This window comes from Crinia signifera, chromosome 4 (assembly GCF_055691185.1).
Source record: "Crinia signifera chromosome 4, ASM5569118v1, whole genome shotgun sequence".
Classification (NCBI taxonomy): domain Eukaryota; kingdom Metazoa; phylum Chordata; class Amphibia; order Anura; family Myobatrachidae; genus Crinia; species Crinia signifera.
The window spans coordinates 195763335-195784105 of NC_139220.1; positions in this window are offsets into that span (position 1 = coordinate 195763335).

The window sequence follows — 20771 nt, forward strand, 5'->3', positions numbered from 1 at the left end:
TTTGCTACTACTATACTATATATAAATACAAATATTTTTGTATAGGCACAAGTATATGCACAAGTGATGACATCATGCTTCACCAATTCTATCTGATATCTGAAGTCACTGTTTACACCTATATTATGTAATTATGTATTCTATGCAATGGAATGTAAACATTTATTTACATAAGTCGTGCATCACATAAAAATATAATGCTAATCATATTACATTCAGATTGTTCCCAATGCTCCATATTACATTATACTATGCTTTCTCACAACATAAACTAATTCTGTCCAGATTGATTCAGATGCCAAAATTATATGAGACTGTAATCCTTTATATGACGAGTTGCGCTTTTGTAGATTAGAATAAAAGTCATATAGAAAAATGAACAGAAGAAGCAAATGCAATATATTGTACACTTGCAGAGGTCCATAATAACATAAAAGTATGAAAATAGAAAATGTTATTGCTGATACCCATTCAGTCTGGTGGAAGTTTGTTATTATCCCACTTTCACAAAAATGGATATTAATATAAAAAAGCAGCATAAAATAATATGGCCCATAAATACACATATATTAATATTAAATCCACAAATTTGTATAAACAGCAAAGATGTTACCACATACTCAAAAGACTCTATTAACAGCCATTAACAGCCATGAAGCAGAGATGGGAAGGTTTCGCCGCCCAGAGACTGGGACGCGCGTGCGAGATGCTCCCGCATACCAGTCTAATGGAGTCCCTCTCAGCCAGCAATCGCCAGCGGGCACATACTGGCGAGCGCTGTCATTGAATGTAAGCTGTGCTCTACTTGAGATACACAAGCAACATCTTGCACATATAAAATATAATCACTTAAGATATTCTGTGTTCTTCGATGGAATATATAATTAAAATTATTATTATTATTATTCTAAAAGAGAATAATCAGCTTTGTATAAAATAATAATATGACAAATATTTCTGCTTTTCTGAGAGCCATATGAGTACAGTGTCAGTGGCGGATTCAGGGGGGAGCACACAGGCACATGCCACCCCCCATTCCCCGAATCGGCATGCACAGCTGCCCCACCTGTTGGGCTGCCATTTGCGGTAACGGGGGACAGCCGCCGCCGGGAAGAACTGAAAACATTGACAGAGAGCACCAGGCTGCCCGGCTGTATTCAGAGCACTGTGCAGGTCCCGGCTATTTAAAATATAGCACTGCCGCCTGCTGGGTCCACGAGCCAATGGAAGCTTGCGGTCCAGCAGCCAATCAGGAGTGGCAGTGGTGGCTCCTGATTGGCTGCCGGACCACCAGTGAACTCCAATTGGCTCATGGACCCAGCAGGCGGCAGCGTGATATTTCAAAAAGCCAGGACCTGCACAGTGCTCTGAATTAGTGATGGGCAATATGATTCACTGATTCGAGACACATGACTAAAGGGCAGATTTATTAAGCTTGGTGAAGTGATAAACTGTCTGGTTTTTATCACCTGACAAACAGACCGGACAATCAGCTCCTGCCTGTGAAGTTACAGGCTTGGTTTGAAAAGTGACAGGTAGGAGCTGATTGGCTGGTGATAAAAACCACTTTATCACTTCACCAAGCTTAATAAATCTATTCCTCAATTCAGTGAAGTGAGTCGAGTTAGTGTCTCGGGCCATGAGTCATGAGTGACTCAATTGGAATGTGGAGACAGTGCACATGCAGTGAAAGCACACAACACATTCAGTGAGTTGACTGCTGCTGCTGCTGCATGGATCTGATCCCCATCACTGAATCATTGAGCCTACACAGTGAACAACTGTCTCAACTCACTGGCAGACTCAGGGATTCATCCAGGCACAGCAGCCCTGACTCCAGTAAATAAAACAAACATAATTTTTGAAAAAGCCGAATTTTGCGGTGAAACGCATAGGCTCTTGCACCCCAACTGAACTTTATTTGGACAAGTCACCCTATTATACCGAAGTGTTGGCCACTTATTTAAATTCAGCGGAGATCCTTCATAGCACTACCACTGCACCAGTGGCACCTACTCTCTTCTACTCACCGTGGCTCAGAGACTCTCTGAAGGAACGCCTCCTCCTAAGGACCCAGTTCTATATACAAAAAAAGTGGAAGATATTTTTTACCCCACACCCACTGGAAATTATTTACAAATGTCCACACCAACTTGGGTGGATTTCCCCAGTACTGGTGGACAAAAAGGGTGACTATCCACAAACTCAGGTCATAGCACTGAATATATTTTATGGTACTTGTTTCCTAGAACGGCCACAATCGTGAGTGATCGTGGCTCTTAATTAAGGGACACGATCCTCACGATGTGGCCGATTTTTTACAATTTTTTCCCTTTGATTGACAGAAATCGGGTCAATCGGTCGGTCGCGACCAATTAAAATCGGCCGCGATGCGACCGACCGATTGACCCGATTTTTCCATAGACTTCAATGTTAAAAAATCTTTTAACATTGAAATCGGGAGGATCTTGTCGGTCTTGTGCCATTATAATGGCACAAGATGAGATGGACTTGATTAAGTCCATCTCACATAGGGAAAAATGATAAAAAAGGTGAAATGGGCCAATATGACCCATTTCACATTTTTTATGTGCCCGCCATGACCCCACGATAGACGTCAACCCGAAGCGTGGCGAGCGCAGCGAGCCCGCGAGGGGCGGCGGTGCGCGTCCTACGACCTTTTCATTCCCCTACTATCCACTAGGGCGTGGAGTGAGAATAGAATAGTGTGGCGAGCGCAGCGAGCCACCGAGCCCGAAGCGTGGCGAGCGCAGTGAGCCCCGCGAGGGGACGCGTATACCTGTGAAGTTATACGCGTCCCCTCGCGGGGCTCGCTGCGCTCGCCACGCTTCGGGCTCGGTGGCTCGCTGCGCTCGCCACACTATTCTATTCTCACTCCACGCCCTAGTGGATAGTAGGGGAATGAAAAGGTCGGAGGACGCGCACCGCCGCCCCTCGCGGGCTCGCTGCGCTCGCCACGCTTCGGGTTGACGTCTATCGTGGGGTCTAGCCCACTTAGTAACATTTGGGGGGGCAATTAAAAATAATCTGGTGAAAAAAAAAAAAAAATCGGGTGAAAAATCGGTCGGTCGGATCGGTCGCATCGTATGCGACCAAATCGCATGCGATGCGATCGATCCGATTTTTTATCTTACGACCACAACGATCTAAATCGTTGTGGCCGTGCTAGGAAACAAGTACCTATTTTATAATTGACTTTTTAACCACCTCGTATTATTTCTTAATGTATTGTATATATTATATGTTATATTAAACGTCATCAATTTAAGACCATATACTGTCGTTTTACACCTAGTGCGGTTTTAACTCTTCCTGTATTTACCTGTTTACCATTGGGAGTGACTACCCATTTTTTCCATTACTGCTGCTTATACCAAAGCACACTCGTATCGAAGCGCCTTTTCCGATATCTTGATATCTACCTCTCTACCACAAAGGGTAGAAGTAGTGGGATGCAGTCTGGGAGTGGTAGTAGTGCAGACAAGGGGAAAGGATGGAAGTAGTAGCGGGAAGCAGGGGGTAGGATAGAACTTAGAGTTGTGCAGATTAAAGGACAGTAGCGGGAAGCAGGATGCAATTAGTAGTTGTGCAGATCAGGGGACAGGATGCATTTTTGCACCTCAACCACCTTAGGCTTATGTACAGTATTATTATTTTATAACAATAAAATATATGTTTCCTTATTTCAATTGACAATATTCACAGAGCATTCTTGCCAACTGTGCCAAATGTATTGTGTCCTAAATATGAAATTTCTGTATAGGAAAGCAAATAAATAAAAAATAGACCATACAATGTGAAGTAAAAACAGGGTTTCACTTAGCTGTCAGTTATTAGCTTACAATTGTAGCAGAACTATTGTTCTGTCTCTGTTACACCAATTATGGAGTGAACATTAAATTATGGTTTTCTTTACAAGAAGGCCAGCAAAGAATTTAAGGACTTGATAGTCAAATAAGTTACTTTACATTACCTTTTCAATGTTCTTAGATTGACCTCTGAAAAAGATTGATCACACTAAACTTTTCTAAGACTTAGCAGACTATAAAGTTTGCTCCCCTCCGCCAAAAAAGTTTCAGGAAATGGGGTCATACTCCATTGATCTATTTTATATATATATATATATATATATATATATATATATATATATATATATATATATATATATATATATATATATATATATATATTAGAGATGTGCATGTCTGCCCCTCAATAGGCCTATTAAAGGCCAAGTAGAGGTGGAGCCCATATCCCACAGAAACAGATTGTATGAGAGTTTAAACTTTGTGTCAGGATAATATTCCACACATGATTGGTATGAAAACTAATAGTCTTTTCCATTATTTGTAGATCACAACACTCACACGATATGTAGTGTTGACATGTTCAGCATATCTCACCATGGGCGAGATGTACTAAAGGAAAAATGCGGTAAAACCCCCGTTTTACCGCATTTTCCTATGTACTATTACCCGACCGCCACCGCAGTGTAGGGTATCGCCACCTTTGGGTGGCGATACCCTATAGAAGCCTATGGGCTTCTTTTCGCCGCCCGACGCCTCCGCCGAAAAACCCGCCGGCCCCCCTCTCCCCCTCCCTCTCTTACCTGGTCCAGGTCCTCCTGGACCCGGAAGGTAACACCTTCCTCCCCCTAGTGACGCAGCCGGACGTCCTTCCGGCTGCAGGGGGGAGGAAGAGGCGCCGGGGACAGCTTTCATAGCTGTCCCCGGCGTGAGGGATGCAGAAGGGGGCAGAGAGGTGACGGAGACCCCCCGCACACCACATTCCAGGTATCGCGGGGGGCCTCCGTCACCGCATCGCGATGCCAGCTGCATATGTTAGTACATATGCGGCGGCATCGCGGCGGGGGGGCCGCGATGGGCGGCGATGTATTTTAATACATCCCGCCCCATGTGCATTCTCCAGTATTCTCAGCCACTGTTTTGTTTTCTTCTGTGGCAGACGTCAGAGGCCAGAGGGATAACAGTGTGTAGAGAGTGAGGTCACGACCTTTCCAGCACCAGAAAGGATAAAACTTCTGATTGCACAGAGACAGCCCTGGCTCCTCCCCTCCTCTACCCTGCCTCCTAGGCTAGCTACTTTCAGTTTTGATTTTGACCCCCTGAACCTCTCCTACTGGAGCACAGGTTACAGCAATTTATGCTCCTGCCGGCCATAGTGGAGCTCAGTGCCACTTTATTATTTGCATTATATGTGTGCTATGTCGTATACTGTGTTAACACCATCACTGCATGTCAGAAGTATAGGGTGTTAACTGTAACAGTTTAGCTGCCTCTTGTACAATGTCAGAGGACAGCGATAGTGACGCAAGGGCTCCTATATTGGGGTCCTGCACATATTGCAAGGCTGGCCCGAGTACCACCGGCCAACCTGGGCAGTTGTGAGTATAGCCTGATGGCGGTCCGAGGCTACCCTTTCAAAAAGGGGCGCCATTGTACGTGGACTAGCTAGCCTAGGAGGCAGGGTAGAGGAGGGGAGGAGCCAGGGCTGTCTCTGGGCAGTCTGAAGTTTTATCCTTTCTGATGCTGGAAAGGTTGTGACCTCACTCTCTACCCACTGTTATCCCTGTGGCCCTTGACTTCCTCGAAGAAAGAGATTTAACAGGTAAGACATAAATCTCTGTATTTACATTATGCACATGTATTTAATGATATTTCATTGTCACACAGTTAAGGAGAATGTCGATCAATGTTTTATGCACATTGCACTTTTGTCAGTGCATGTCAACTCTCCCTGTTTACCCAGGTCACCTGACCGGCTGGAACGCCAATGAAGCAGCACCAAACAAACGGCTGCCATGTTTACCGACAACCAGTGTCTTACACAGGGTTAGCAGGAAGTTCCCAGCACATCACATTCAGCTTTAGCTGATCTCTGACTTCTGGCTGATGGCGTCTCCGGCGGGCGGGAACCGGGTAATGGAGCAGAGGGGAAGGCACCTTATTAAAGGTAAGCATGTATTATATTCTGTGTCTCACTTTTCACCTTGAAAACGGAGCGTGCATGCTCCGAAAAGTCGGTCTTTTAGCATTTGTATATGCCTTAAAATATACCTTTTTCACAAGACCTCTGAGTGCCATGGCTTGTCCTTCACCAAAAGTATCTATTCCTCATGGGGGCATCGGGGCAGCTGATTGTGACGGGAGAGTGCCAGGCCACAACGCAGACTATATATATATATATATATTTATATATATATACCACAATCCAGTCTGACCGGCACAAACCTCAGGGTAGTAAATAATGATGTACCGGGGCCCTCTCCAATGTTTCATGGAGCAGGTGGGTATGAGCAGCACTCCAGGCTACCAATAAATGATGAGAAAATACTTCTGGGTTAAATGGATTCAACCCAGTAGTATTTTCGTATAATTTCATTTATTGGGAGCCGGGAGTACCGCTCATACCAACCTTTCATATATATGTATATATATCTGAATCATTGTCTAAGGACCTTGCACCCCTCTTTCTATTATTTTGTCTCTGAGTGCCGTCTTATACATGCTTATATATATATATATATATATATATATATATAGATCCAACGAAGGTGCGGCACTCATAGCTTTCAGTAAAGAACACTTCACACAGTGGTAGTGATCAACGTTTCAAATTTATATCAAATTTTTCATCAGGATACAAGTGATACATTGCAAGACAGTTTAAATAGTGAGCACAGCAAATCAAAGTGAGTCAGGTAGGGGCAGGTGAGCAACTCCCACTTCCGCTGGTGGGGTGAGCTGTCATAGCGGGGAGCCGTTACATTAACAAATGTTAATGTAACGGCTCCCCGCTATGACAGCTCACCCCACCAGCGGAAGTGGGAGTTGCTCACCTGCCCCTACCTGACTCACTTTGATTTGCTGTGCTCACTATTTAAACTGTCTTGCAATGTATCACTTGTATCCTGATGAAAAATTTGATATAAATTTGAAACGTTGATCACTACCACTGTGTGAAGTGTTCTTTACTGAAAGCTATGAGTGCCGCACCTTCGTTGGATCTACAATTTCTCTTATTGTGAAGGCACCGGCGCAGCTACATTGGTTTCAGGGAGTGCCGATCCCACCATCTCTATATATATATATATATATATATATATATATATATATATAGTCCGACGGACCGGCACACCATCTCCAGAAACACAATTGCCGGGAGGGAATCACCAATAGTAACAATACATCCAAAGATAGCGGCACTCACACGGACTTCACTTAAATGGAAAAAAATACCAAGACACAAGGTATCTTTCAGGTCATAGCGACGTTTCGGATTTTACTCCTTAATCATGCAATACACCAACCACAATACAATACAGATGACTCACCTAAATAGCAAGGTGAACAGCGTCATCCTCGCCCCGTCCACCGGCCCGGGCGTCCTCTCCGAGTTCCCGCACTTCCGGGTTGTGGTACGTGCGTCATCACGTCCGCTCCGTCACCCAGTGCGTCCTGGTTGCTAGGAGACCCCCCGATGCCGGGACCCAGGCAAAAACACTGTAAAAGAAACATAACACAAACTTGAGTGCGAATATATACCACGTTTGTAACATGGCATTATCCTAGAGTTTTTGAATTTGCCCAGGTTTTTATCTGGCTGAATGACAGGCCAGAGGGAGTTACTAGAACTAGAGATGGTGAGATCTGCATTGTTGAAGTCACGGACCCAGCCAATTCTATCGGATGGAGTCACAGCATCCTTGGGTTTCCGAGAGAGCAGCTCTTCTCTGGTTAGGGCATCCACTTTTCTTCTGGCATTCGTAAGCACTTTCTGGTCATAGCCTCTGGTCTTAAATCTGTCAGACATTTTCAGCAACTCTTGGTCAAGCTGATCAGGTTCACTCGTGATCCTTTTTACCCTGATCAACTGGGACAAAGGCAGGCCTTTCTTCAAGGCAGGAGGTTGGTGGCTCCAGGCATCCAACAATGTATTCCTATCGGTTGTTTTGGAATAAATTGATGTAGTCAGTTTGGTATCTTTCACTTCAATAAGTACATCCAAATACTGGATGGATGTTTGGCTCATGGAGAAGGTAAACTTGATAGGACATAGGAGTGCATTGATATCGGCCATCACATCTCTAAAGTGCTGCTCAGTACCAGTCCAGAATAACAGAATATCATCGATATAACGTGTGTAGAGTGCAATCAGATCAGCAAAGGGGGTTTCCAAAAATAATTCCTTCTCCACGACATACATATATGCATTGGCGAACGAGGGTGCGACAGGAGACCCCATCGCACACCCCGTCCGTTGAAGAAAGTAATCCTTGTAAAATAGGAAAAAGTTCCTTGTCAACGTGAGTTGTAGGAGTCGTATAAACAAATCCGTGTCTGGACCAGCATATTGGGGGTCGCTGTCCAACACAAGTCTAGTCGCTTTTAGACCTTCCTCATGCCGTATGCTAGTGTATAGATTACTAATGTCTAAAGAGCATAACCACATGTTGGATTTGGCCATTCCAAATGCCGACAATTTATTCACCAGAGCTGTAGTGTCTTGCAGATAGGTCGGGAGGCGCTGAATACATGGCTGTAGATAGTGGTCAAGGAAACTCGAGACAGGGCTATAGAGAGATTCCCGGGCCGATATGATCAGCCGCCTGGGTGAGCGTTCAAGATTTTTGTGTACCTTGGGTAGGCAATACATCACAGGTGTTTTGGGGAAATCAGTGGTAAGATATTCTGCTGTGCTTTGTTGCATAGAACCACTGTTCACTGCTTGTAATAGAAGAGTGTCCAACTCTTTTTTGAAATGTGCTGTGGGGTCTTGGGTTAGCGGCATATAAATATCTTGGTTGTGGAGTTGTGAATATACCTCCACTTTGTACACTTCCAAATCCCAGATTACTATCCCCCCACCCTTGTCGGCGGGGAGGAACATAATGGTATCATCGGCTTTTAGGTTTTTGAGTGCTTCCCACTCTGCCTCAGGTAGATTGGAATGATGTGGCTGGGATTTGGTGGCCGTATTTACTTGCACGTCTAAAACTTTGATGAAGCTTTGAATAGAGAGGTTAGTAGGCGGAGGGTCCCATTTGGACTTGCGCCTAAATGGATTACTGGGAACAGTGGACAAGCTGCCATCAGAATCAGAGTTCTTGCTGAAGTGATCTCTAAGTTTGAGATTTCTGTTGAGTCTCTGAGGGTCAATTTTCCATTTAAAGTCGTCGAATTTATGAGTTGGAATATACGACAACCCACGGTTCAGGACTGTTGTCTCTGTTTGGGTTAATACACGATCGGAGAGGTTGAATATTAGGGCTTTTTCGGGCGACTTTGGCCAACAAGTTGGACACACTGGAAATGCGATGGCTGCTTTTCGCAGCACATCGCATCCAGATGTTTTCACATGAAAAAGTATACAAATCGCATATTTAATGGTATGCGATTTGTATAAAGTGTGTCTATAATTCGCCCAAAAATCAGGCCAGGTTCTGATGGGCGAATTAGCCAGAACCCTGCACAGATCGCAATGATCTGTGCAGGGTTCTGGTGTAAAAATAAGTTTAAACAGTTAAAATAAACAAAAAAAACCAGCGCGGGGTCCCCCGCCAGAGCATAACCAGCCCTGGGCTCATTGAGCCGGTGCTGGTGACATAAAATCAGGGTCCCCGACAAATAGGGGTCCCCTTGATTTAATGAAACCAGCACCAGGCTCAATGAGCCCGGGGCTGGTTATGCTCTGGCGGGGGACCCCACGCTGGTTTTTTTTTTAATTGTAATTTGCGATTTCCTGCAAACGTGATATCTGTGATATCTGGTAACTACAAATAGTAACTACAAATAGTACAAATTGGTGGAAATATAATTAATTCTGTTTTAGAAATATTCAGTTTGAGGTGGCGAGATGACATCCAGGATGAAACAGCAGATTAATTATCAGTGACTTTTGGCGGGATTTTTCACAAACACAGTGGATCAAGGAACTTATCTTAGATCCATCGTATTTAAAAAAAAATGGATTCAATTAAATTGCCTGAAATAAAACAGTTGGTTAAAAAAAATGATATGAACATTTTTCAGGCATAAATGAATCCTCATTTAGACTTTGATATAATTCCCAAAGCCCAGCGTTTATGCTGTTGCTTTTTTGTGTTGGTGCAAAAGATTGCCTTGATCAGCAAGACCAGATCCTAGCTCTCGCAGATCCTCACCTTCTTAAATTGCAAATCCCACAGGAGTTTGACTTTAAAATCTTAAACTAAATCTCTTTCTCAGACAGCCATTTTAAGGCGAATAATCCCACTATAGTCTATAAAGTATCATGTTGTGCATGGAATTAAAATGAAAGAGAAGCAATAACACTGAAGGGAAGATGAGAGGTTTGATTTATTACTGTGGCTATTCTGAGCAGCTTCACAACCTAAATGTTCTCCAATGTAAGAACGTATGAAGAAAGACTTGTCTACAAGAAATGACAGTTTCTGAAAGTAAAACAATTACAGCCTTAGATTTGTGTGCTGGGTAAATGCATTTCTTTTCACAACAAAACAGATGAACAAATTAAAGGATGTAATTCATCAAGAAAATTAAATATACCGTAGGTGGCACACATGCAAATTATCTTTGTATATGGAGCTCCACAATTTTTTTGTAACCTATGATTAAACTGCAGTATCAATGTTATGCATAATTGCCCAAAGCACTATCTTGCTTCATAAACTGTATTTACTATGGCAGGAATCTCTGCTATGTTTCCCTACTGAAATTTTACCCTTGACATTACTTTGCAAGGCTGATACAAATATATCTCAATAACATGTTTGCTGATTAGTGAAATCTGGGATCTATTTGTAAATACAGTACCACCTGGCTCTGACCAATAATATTTCTGCAGACAGTGGATGTGTGCTGGATAACTTCTCCTCAAATAATGTTCAGGGGCAGGATGTACTTTTAATTACATTCTGCTTCTTTTATAAGTGTCTTCTGTTTTGGCTATTAATATTCTTAATTTGCAAACATATATATATATATATATATATATATATATATATATCATGGTTGCCGACAATTTCTGTCTCCTCTCCGGGAGAAGCCCGGAGAGGAGACTTCCAGCTACAGTTTTGGGGGCGGAGCTTGGGCTTTCCATCATTAAGCCCCGCCCCATGGCGTGGAGGTCCCCCATAATCCGGGAGGGTTGCCCACCTTTCCGGTGATACTAATTTAATAATACTAATACTAATTAGTGATACTAATTTAATAATATTAGTTAAACTAACATAATCCAACATTCTAAAAGCAATAATGCAATATCTGTTTTATGTTGTGACAGCCGTTGCTTAGCTCACCTGTACCTACAGTACAGTAGGTCACAATGTTTAAATTAAACAAATAACATTGTCTTAGTCATTATTCCCATACATGCACAATGTCCCTTATTCTGGTTCACTCGCAAAGGCAAATTCCTTCTCAAATGGACAAAACCATGTGCATTGCAGTTGGGGCAGATGTAAAATGTGCAGAGAGAATTAGATTTGGGCGGAGTTTTTCTTCAAAGTGAGATCTATATTGCAGTGTAAAAATGAAGCAGTCAGTATTTTCTCTTCACAGAAACAAAAAAACTCACCCAAATCTGATTCTCTCTGCACATGTTACATCTGCTGCCCCCCCACCCCCACCCTGCAGTGCGCATGGTTTTGACCATTTGCCTTTGCTAGTGAACCAGTATAAGGGCCAGTTTACTAACATTTACTGTACCAACTATTTAAAACAAAGGGGGAGATTTACTAAATTTCCGCCAAAGATCTTATTCTGAGACAGAAGTTTCTGCGGTCACATTACCACATTACCATATGTCCATAGTAGCCCACTTACTTTATGCTAATGCTAGAATACGCTTATGTATACTAACCCATTCATAAGTTTCTGTGGAAAATTTATTGGATGACCATCAGTAGCAAGGATGTAGAATTGCTTGATATTTATAGAAGCACAAAGGACAAATAAGATAAGGCGATTACCTCTCCTGTAGTGCTGTTTAACACTATTAGCTATGATGGTGCTCATGCATGGGCGGGCAACGCTCAACATTTCCTGGGCATGAATACATATATGATGGGTTAGCCCAGAAAAACACTGGGTGTCCCCATGCAAACACAGGCATGTGAAGCCTGCATGCGGGTGGGTGGCTGACATCACATAACAGCACCGCCCGCCCCCTTTTCGGCCATCTCCGGCCCAGATAAAAGTCAGATCAGACTGACTTTTATCTGTGAGAGGGCGAAAAATAACTTGATGGTCGGTAAACTTCAAATTATTTTTTGCCTGTATGTCCCACATGTGAATGGATGTGTCAGTGTACACATCTATTTGCATGCTGGGGCGGGCATTTGGCTAGCAAAGGGGGGTGGGTATTCATTCACTCCCCCACTGCTTACCGAGCGGGTCTGAATCAGGCCCTTAGTGTGACATGACACATACAGGTCTGAATCGGCCCCACAGTCACGACTATATAGAGAATATAGGCATGCTGCATGTCATTTTAATCAGCAGAAACAGATTGTGCATCTGATTTACACGTCATTAGGAATACAATATACGTATGGAGAAAAGGTGCACAAATGACATGTACAGATGGAGCGCCCCTCAGTATTGCGGGTCCTGGCTATTCTATCACCAACCACCATTACCAGCCCTTAGACAGAATGGGGGCATGCGCACAAGATGCTTCCATGACCCGTTCCGTCTGAACCCTCTGCCATCTTCCGTCACCTCCGCAACTCCCCCGTCCCTGAAGCAGAGATGGGCAGTGAAAGAGCTCCCTGCCGCCGTTCTGACGGGGACGTGCGTGCGTGCGTATGAGATCAACTTCTAGAAGGTGCAAAATAAGAAGTAGACTCTATGAGCAACATCAGGGTGCTCTTTTTGGTCAAAAACAGCCAAAATCGCACATTTACCAAATAATCCCACATGTAGTGCGTAATTAGCAGTAAACATCGAAATCTCAAATGTAGTAGGGTGCAATTTTTCAAATCTCAACCTAAACATTACCAAAAATTGCCAGAAAATAGACTTGGTTCTGGCTGTCCACTGACTCCAGTAAGGGTCACACAATCAATGTAAATCCAGGTAATGCTGCTTCCTGTTTCTTTCCAAACTGCTTTTGCAGTCAACAGCCAATCAACAGCCACTTTAGGGAACATACTATAAGCAGGGATCTCAGAATCCTCCAGGACCTTAAACAAATTGTCTGTTTCAAGACGTCTGAGACCTTCGTCCTGCTGCTGCACCTTTTCCTGATTTATTACCTGCTGCAAGATTCTCTGTTGTTCACAATCTACAGCATTCCCTGAGGTATCAGCTATCCAAGATTACCAGCATAGGACCATCATCATTTCTCTAACCGATAACCAACATCACCGGTTCCCAGAACGCAAACACACCATCGGTTTCCAGGCCACACCATCGGTTTCCAGACTGATTATACCATTGGCTCCCAGGCTGCACCATAGGTTCCCAGACCAATCATACCATCGCCTCCCAGGCCGCCGTCGGGTTCCCAGACAGATTGCATCACCATTAACTCCCAGGCCAAACTACTACACCATCGGTTACTAGACTGATCACCTCTACTACCAAGTACCAGGCCAAAAAACTCACCATCGGTTCCCAGACTGACAAATATACCATTGGTTCCAAGACTGACAACGATACCATCTGTTCCCAGAGTGACTATCGGTAACCAGTCCGATATCTAGCTAATATCAGCATCAGTTCCCAGACCAATAATATCCAGCACTGGCTTCCAGGCTGCAATACCAGTATCTGTTCCCAAAACCGATAGTTCCTAGCATCAACTCCAAGTCCAGAATATCAGCATCGGTTTCAATACCGAAAGGTCCCAGCATCAGCTCCCTGGCCAGAATACCAACATCGTTTTCCAGACCGATAGTCTCCGGCATCGGCAGAATACCTACATCAGTTTCCAGATTGATAGTCACTAGTATGGGGTCCCAGACTGATAAGTACCCGCATCACGTACAGTACATGATTGAAAGCTCCCATCATCGGTTCCCAGACCGATAGTTCTTATATATATTCCAGAGCTTCATACCTATAATAATCATTCCCTGCTTGTCAAGATCTTCAGTCACACACAGTTGGAATCAGGTGACCAGGACAAAGGGCTGTGACCTGCTTGATGTGCACAGCAAAGTCCAAAGCCCCTTGCGGGTTCCCTGGCGAAGACCACCAGTTGGGATAGACCCTACGCCACTGCTCTTAGTATTAGCCAATACCTGGTTACAGCTGTGCCCTTGTGTCCAGTTACATAAAAACTCCAAGTTTCCTGTTTTCAGCACCCTCCACTGGCCCACTGAGGTCACAGTTGATAACACAAACTACCTCTGAATGCGGAGTCTAATGCTGGGCACCGTCTAACACTCGCTCAGACGCTGCCCAGCTGTTCCCATCCCGGCATACGGCTCTGCGCAGCGCGACGTGATGTCAGAAGTCACAATGCGCAGGCCGCACCCCTACACCGCTCGTTCCACCCACCTGCCCACTCAGTATGGCACCTCCAGACCATTCCCCAGCTGCATCGCCTTCCCCGCTCTGCCCGCTCACCTCCAGACCACATCTCTATGTGCCACTCGTCATTTTAAAAGTATAGCATTCTCTGAGGAAGGACAAAAGTCCAAAATGCATCAGGCTGGTGATTTACTTTAGACAAGCCTGTTAACCTGAGGTGGATGCATGCTGATGTTGTAGGATTGTGGAGCCGGCACCCTCTCCTTCACTTACCCAAATTTCATCTGGGACCTGCATGCTGAGGATGCCTAGAAGTGTAACCAGGACTTGTCCACAATCTATGGTGATATGCTTTTTAATCTATGTTTTATGTGAGTGCAATGTGAAACTATTAAATTTGTCTCTATCTTCAAACGTTATTAAACTATTCAGTGATCTTTTTTCTAGAAATAAGAACTTGGATCCTATTTACAGCTATTATTTGTTGTTAGAACCCTGTATTGTATTAACCACTTAAGCGCAAGTGGAACACAAAAACTTTGCGTGTTGGATTATATTGGTGGGTCTAAGGTGAAGACCCTGTGTCACTGCAGGCAGCATGGGTGATGTGTCTGCGCAAACATTTGGAACAACCTTTTTTCTACACAAGGGTGGCATGTCATGATATGCCCAAAAGGGGGTGATGGCTGCAGATATGGGTGTGTTTATGCTTAAAATTGGTGCAAGATTTTTATATATTATATATATTTTTATATATTATTATATAAACCAGACCGATTCCCTCACGGTTTATACATAAACATTTAGTGTTCAGATAAAGAGACTTCCAGTTTTAGAGATATTTTTGATATTACTCTTATTCACTTGTATAATTTTTACACTTACATTAATAATTAGTATTAATCTCATATAGAGTACACAGATACACAGATAAAAAGCTTGAAATACATGCATATACTACAAAAAATTCTATTCATATATTTTACGGACTCTTCCAGACTCGAACTAACAACCTCCAGTCTATTATCAGGCGTTCTAGCTGATTGAGCCACTAGGCTCCTGATAAGGCATTATTCAGTGATCTTTTTTCTAGAAATAAGAACTTGGATCCTATTTACAGCTATTATTTGTTGTTAGAACCCTGTATTGTATTAACCACTTAAGCGCAAGTGGAACACAAAAACTTTGCGTGTTGGATTATATTGGTGGGTCTAAGGTGAAGACCCTGTGTCACTGCAGGCAGCATGGGTGATGTGTCTGCGCAAACATTTGGAACAACCTTTTTTCTACACAAGGGTGGCATGTCATGATATGCCCAAAAGGGGGTGATGGCTGCAGATATGGGTGTGTTTATGCTTAAAATTGGTGCAAGATTTTTATTATATATGTTCAGTTAAGTAATGATAATAACATTGTTGTCTGCAATATGGGATATCTTGTTTGCAACTATTTATTAATTGTGATATTCTTTCGGTCCAGTATACATAATTACTGTGGGCAGCAGGGACGGTGTAATGTTAGCATTACTGCTTCACATTGCTGGGTTCGATTCCCACCATGGCCATAACTGTGCAGATCTTGTATATTCTCCCAGTCCATGCATGGGTTTACTCCCTGTACTCCGGTTTCCTCCTGCAATCCAAAAATATACTGGTAGGTTAATTGGCTTCCAATAAACATTAACCCTAGAATGTCTGTGGGTGCGTGTACATGTGGTAGGGTATATAGGTTCGTAAGCTCCATTGGGGCAGGGACTGATGTGAGTGTTCAGCTATTCTCTGTAAAGCGCTGCAGAATATGTGTGCGCTATATAAGAAACTGTTAATAGTAAATAATAATAACAATAAATAATAATGTCTATGCAATAAATTCCAGATGCAATTTGACCTTGTGTGAATTCATCCTTAAGCATTGAAGTATTTTGGTGGGTGTTTTAATGTTATTTTAATGTAAACACTGCAACGTGTAACCACAACCTATATTTATTGGATGTGCTTTTTCCACACCTATATAGCATTAGCCAAATCAGTATGGACATCAGATATACTACTTAAACAAATATATTTATCTAAAGATAAATTACAAACAAAAATCTTAACCTAAAAAGTCACAGCTCACTACAAACAGCAACAGCATTGTGCTATGGATGAGTGCACACTAGCATAGATCATGTGCTGCCATCTCTTCTGTCAGGGGTTCCCACAAGGGAGGATAATGTGAATCGTCACCAGAGACTGCTGAGCACTTTCAGCAAATCACAGTGATTACAGAAAACCACTGTCCTTGCAAAGGAACTCCCTAGTGGCAGGCCTGGCAGAACTTGGGGAATTTGAAGGATTAGGAGGTCTGTGCAGGGCAGCAGGAGATTTATGAATGAAATGGGAGCCTCCTGCAGGATTCGGCAGGGTAGGCAACAATGACAATTTATTCATAACTATTTAGAAGATAAACATAGTTTGAGGTACAGTAGATTTTATTATTTTACCCATAACATGTTTGGAAATAAATAAATGCACAAGTAAACACTTGAAACAGTATTCCAAATATTATTTAAATTACAATAGGAATTTATACCTAAAAACACACAATCAAATGCTTCTTAAAAATGTATTTACATTTATACATGATGATGTATTTTCATTACAGCATGCAGTGCCCTTAATTTAGCAGAGGCCCTTTGTGCGCTGACCTCTAAAGGTCAGTTAAAGAAATACCATTAATTATTCTTTTAAAAGTCACGCGTGATGATAACAGTGATCCTTAAGAAACAAAAAGCAGATAATTATATGCCATGTAATAGATTCTGAATATGATCAAGTGCTTTAAGCCTGAACTCATTTGCATTTTTATCCAATCAAAAAAGATAGCTTTCCTGATTCCCTTTTGGCTGTGTCCAGCCTAAAAGACTGACATAAATGTGTATTAATCACAGCTTTCTAGACATAAAATTTGCAGGTAGAATATACTAAAAAGTAAATCCATCCCAACTGAACAAAGTTTTAATAATGAGTGGATATATAACAAGCAAGCAATGGCACTTATTCAACAATATCATATGTCAGAAGCTGGGTCCGGATGACCGTACTGTAATGTTTACTAAATAACTGAGACTGCGGATGCCCGGTACACACCAGGACGATGGTGCTCATGAGCAGGTCATCACAGGAACGTATGACCCGCTGACGGCGCCGGCGACACACCACGAAAAATGCGGCTGATGTGATTGCGATCCGATCACGACCCCCACCCACTGCAATGGTCGGTTCTGAGATCCTACCTACAGCAGGTAGGATTTCAGAAAAGACCATCCGACCCGCGGTGCCCTGCATTGGATCGGGATTGCATCAAAAGGACACTGAAATGCCCCAAAACATGGCCAATTTACATACAATCGGTCGAGATTGTATCTAAATTGACTCGTTTTGGGGCATATCGTCCTGGTGTGTACCCCACATTACACTTAACAAAGTATGGGGGTATCCTTATAGCTGCAGTAATTTGTTGCAAAAAATATAAAAAAAAAATAGGCTTAATTTGTGATAAAAGCCAGATGATCTATCCATTTAGAATCTATTTGTTTCATGTGGCAAATTACTATGTGCCATACAAAATAACATGGGGTCCGCAAAAGCGTCCCTATGTGCTCTCTAGGCACCTATTGTGTAAAGAATGGTCACTTATCAGGGATTTGACTTTACATGCAAGAGGCAGGCGAAACAAAATCCATTATAATCACCACAGACAGGGCTAATTGGATAGACTCTGGTACAGTAGTAAATAAAAAACACAGTATTTACCAGGGCTAATTGGATATTGGCCTACAGTATGTCTTTTTTCACTACTGTACAGTATGTTGTTGTTTTAGTATGGAGATGATTCCTTTACTAATCAAGAACATAATGCCATTACCACATTGTTCTGTTTTCTCCTATCCATATTTGCTGACTTTTAAAAGTAATTTTAGGGAAATTGTAAATGTAATATCTGAAGTACATCATTGCAGTATGTACTGCTCTGCCAGTGCATGTGTCTATGTCATCCATGGGTGCATCTATAGCCAGTGCTATTTTTCAGCAGGAACCAGCAGGAACTCAGTTCCTGAACCTCTAATTAAATATGACATCATCAGGAACTGAAAATTTACTTTTCATAAGATAAGTTTTATTTTAAAGTCACCTGTGAGTGCCTTTGTTTCTAAATACAATATATACATCTATCTCTCCCTCCCTCTCTCTATTATATATGTTTTTTTTTTATTCATTTGATCCACCCCCAGACTTGGAGTTCCTGAACCTATTTTTCCAGAAAAATAGTACTGTCTATAGCTATTGGTCAGCATGCCAACAAAGAGAGTCTGTGTAAATGTTGCACTCTAACTGGCACAGTGGATGACATATTCTAGTAAAAGATCATTTATATTGGGTGCTACGGTCAGGCCATCTGACAAGACCCTCTTGCATAATGCAGCTCAGATTTACAGTCTCGTCATATTCACTAGGGATAACCTGTTGTTTTCACAGTCAACCTATAGGCCCCCATACATTAGTCCAACTTGACCTAAGGACAAGCCAGACCTGATTGTCCCGGCAGGTGAAAGGAGCAGGGGGGGGGGGCAGATGCCGGCGAGGGGACCAGAGAGCGGTAGACGGCAGCAAGTGGGAGGTGCCAGTGACCAGAGAGCCTGGCACAGGGAGCAGGAGGGGCAGCGGAGGGAACCAGGGAGCCAGGCAGGAGCTGTTCATTTATTTGTATTGGCTTTTTTTTCTGTGCGCCTACTGCCTGGATTCCATTGCCCGACTCCCTGCTCCCCTCACCACTGTCATTTTTGTCTCTATTCCATGTTTAGGAGAAAATGGTCAATAGTCATTTGCTCCCAAAAATGTCCAGATTTTCATGCCAATCAGCCAGATTGGAAAGGTAATCTTATAGTGTTAAAACCAGCTCAATTAAGGTAAAATCACAGTAGGTACCATTATCCTTTAAACTGCATATATAGCTAGGACTAACATTTGGGCTCTTCTTCTTTCTTGATATAAATCTTGAGATTAAATTCAGAACTGTAAGCTTGGACACTGTTGGAAGGATAATTATAAATTGTAAATAGTGGGACTAATAGTGAACACCCTGAGCCATCATTATTAATATTTAATATTTTTTTACGCATAATTCAATTTGCCATACATTATTTTTTTTCTCCTTGCTTTCAGGCCTTTTTATATACACTACAGCCTTTGATTACATTTAGGGCTATAAATGGATTTTCTTACCAGTAAAGAAATATACTGTATGATCCTCCACCTGTTCCGGCGAGCATGAAAAAAAACACTGCAGAGGCAGAATCACTGTATGCTTGTTACTGCTTGCTCTGCAACAGCGATGATCTTGCATAAGTGGTGTACACTACACACAGGGTGATTCTTCGAAGCGATTTTGACTACATTGTCAAAATCACTTCAAAGGTTTGCCTGAATCACCCCATATGTACACAGTGGGCTATATCGATGCAAGCATCGCTACTGCCCAGGATTGGAATCCCAGGAATGGCAAACCTAAAAGAAAACCGCCCCCATCCCGCACATTAACTTAATTGGGGAGCAGGGCAGGCAGCAGAAGCAGGTAGAGGCAATCGGCAGGTGTGCCGCTGGGAGCAGGCAGCGAGAGGGTTCTGGCAGCAGAGGTTCAGTGGTGCAGCATGACCTATGACTAAGTCATGCTGTGCATGCCACATGCCAGGGTCGGGAACAGCTGGGCAGCGTATGTGCAGTCTAAGCCCGAAATCCCAGGATTCGATACTACAATCCTGGGATTGATATCCCAGACATATTGGGGACAAATCCCGGGATCCCAGTAATCCCGATATTGACCATCTCACTCCCAGGGCTGGCAGGATGTAGTTATCTCTTTGACAGCTTAACTGCATCTTGATATACATGGGACTCAGCCGAACTCACTGGGAGTCCCGTGTGTGCACAGATTAAAGCAATTAGTTGGGGAGGAGGCATATTATGTTATGCCCATTTGTTAGGGGGAGGAAAGAAAGAAGAGGGGAAGGAAGGATGATGTAGAAAGAAAAAAGGGGGTTTATTCAAAGCGCTAAGGGGCAGTCGCTGCAGCACAATAGTTACATCAGCATTACACTTATTAGTTCAAACATGTGATTATAAGTCTCTTGAGTCTCCTGCTGCAATGACATAGGGAGTAGAAGAGGGTTTTTATGGTGTAATAGGCACTAGAAATGCTGTAGGTGAA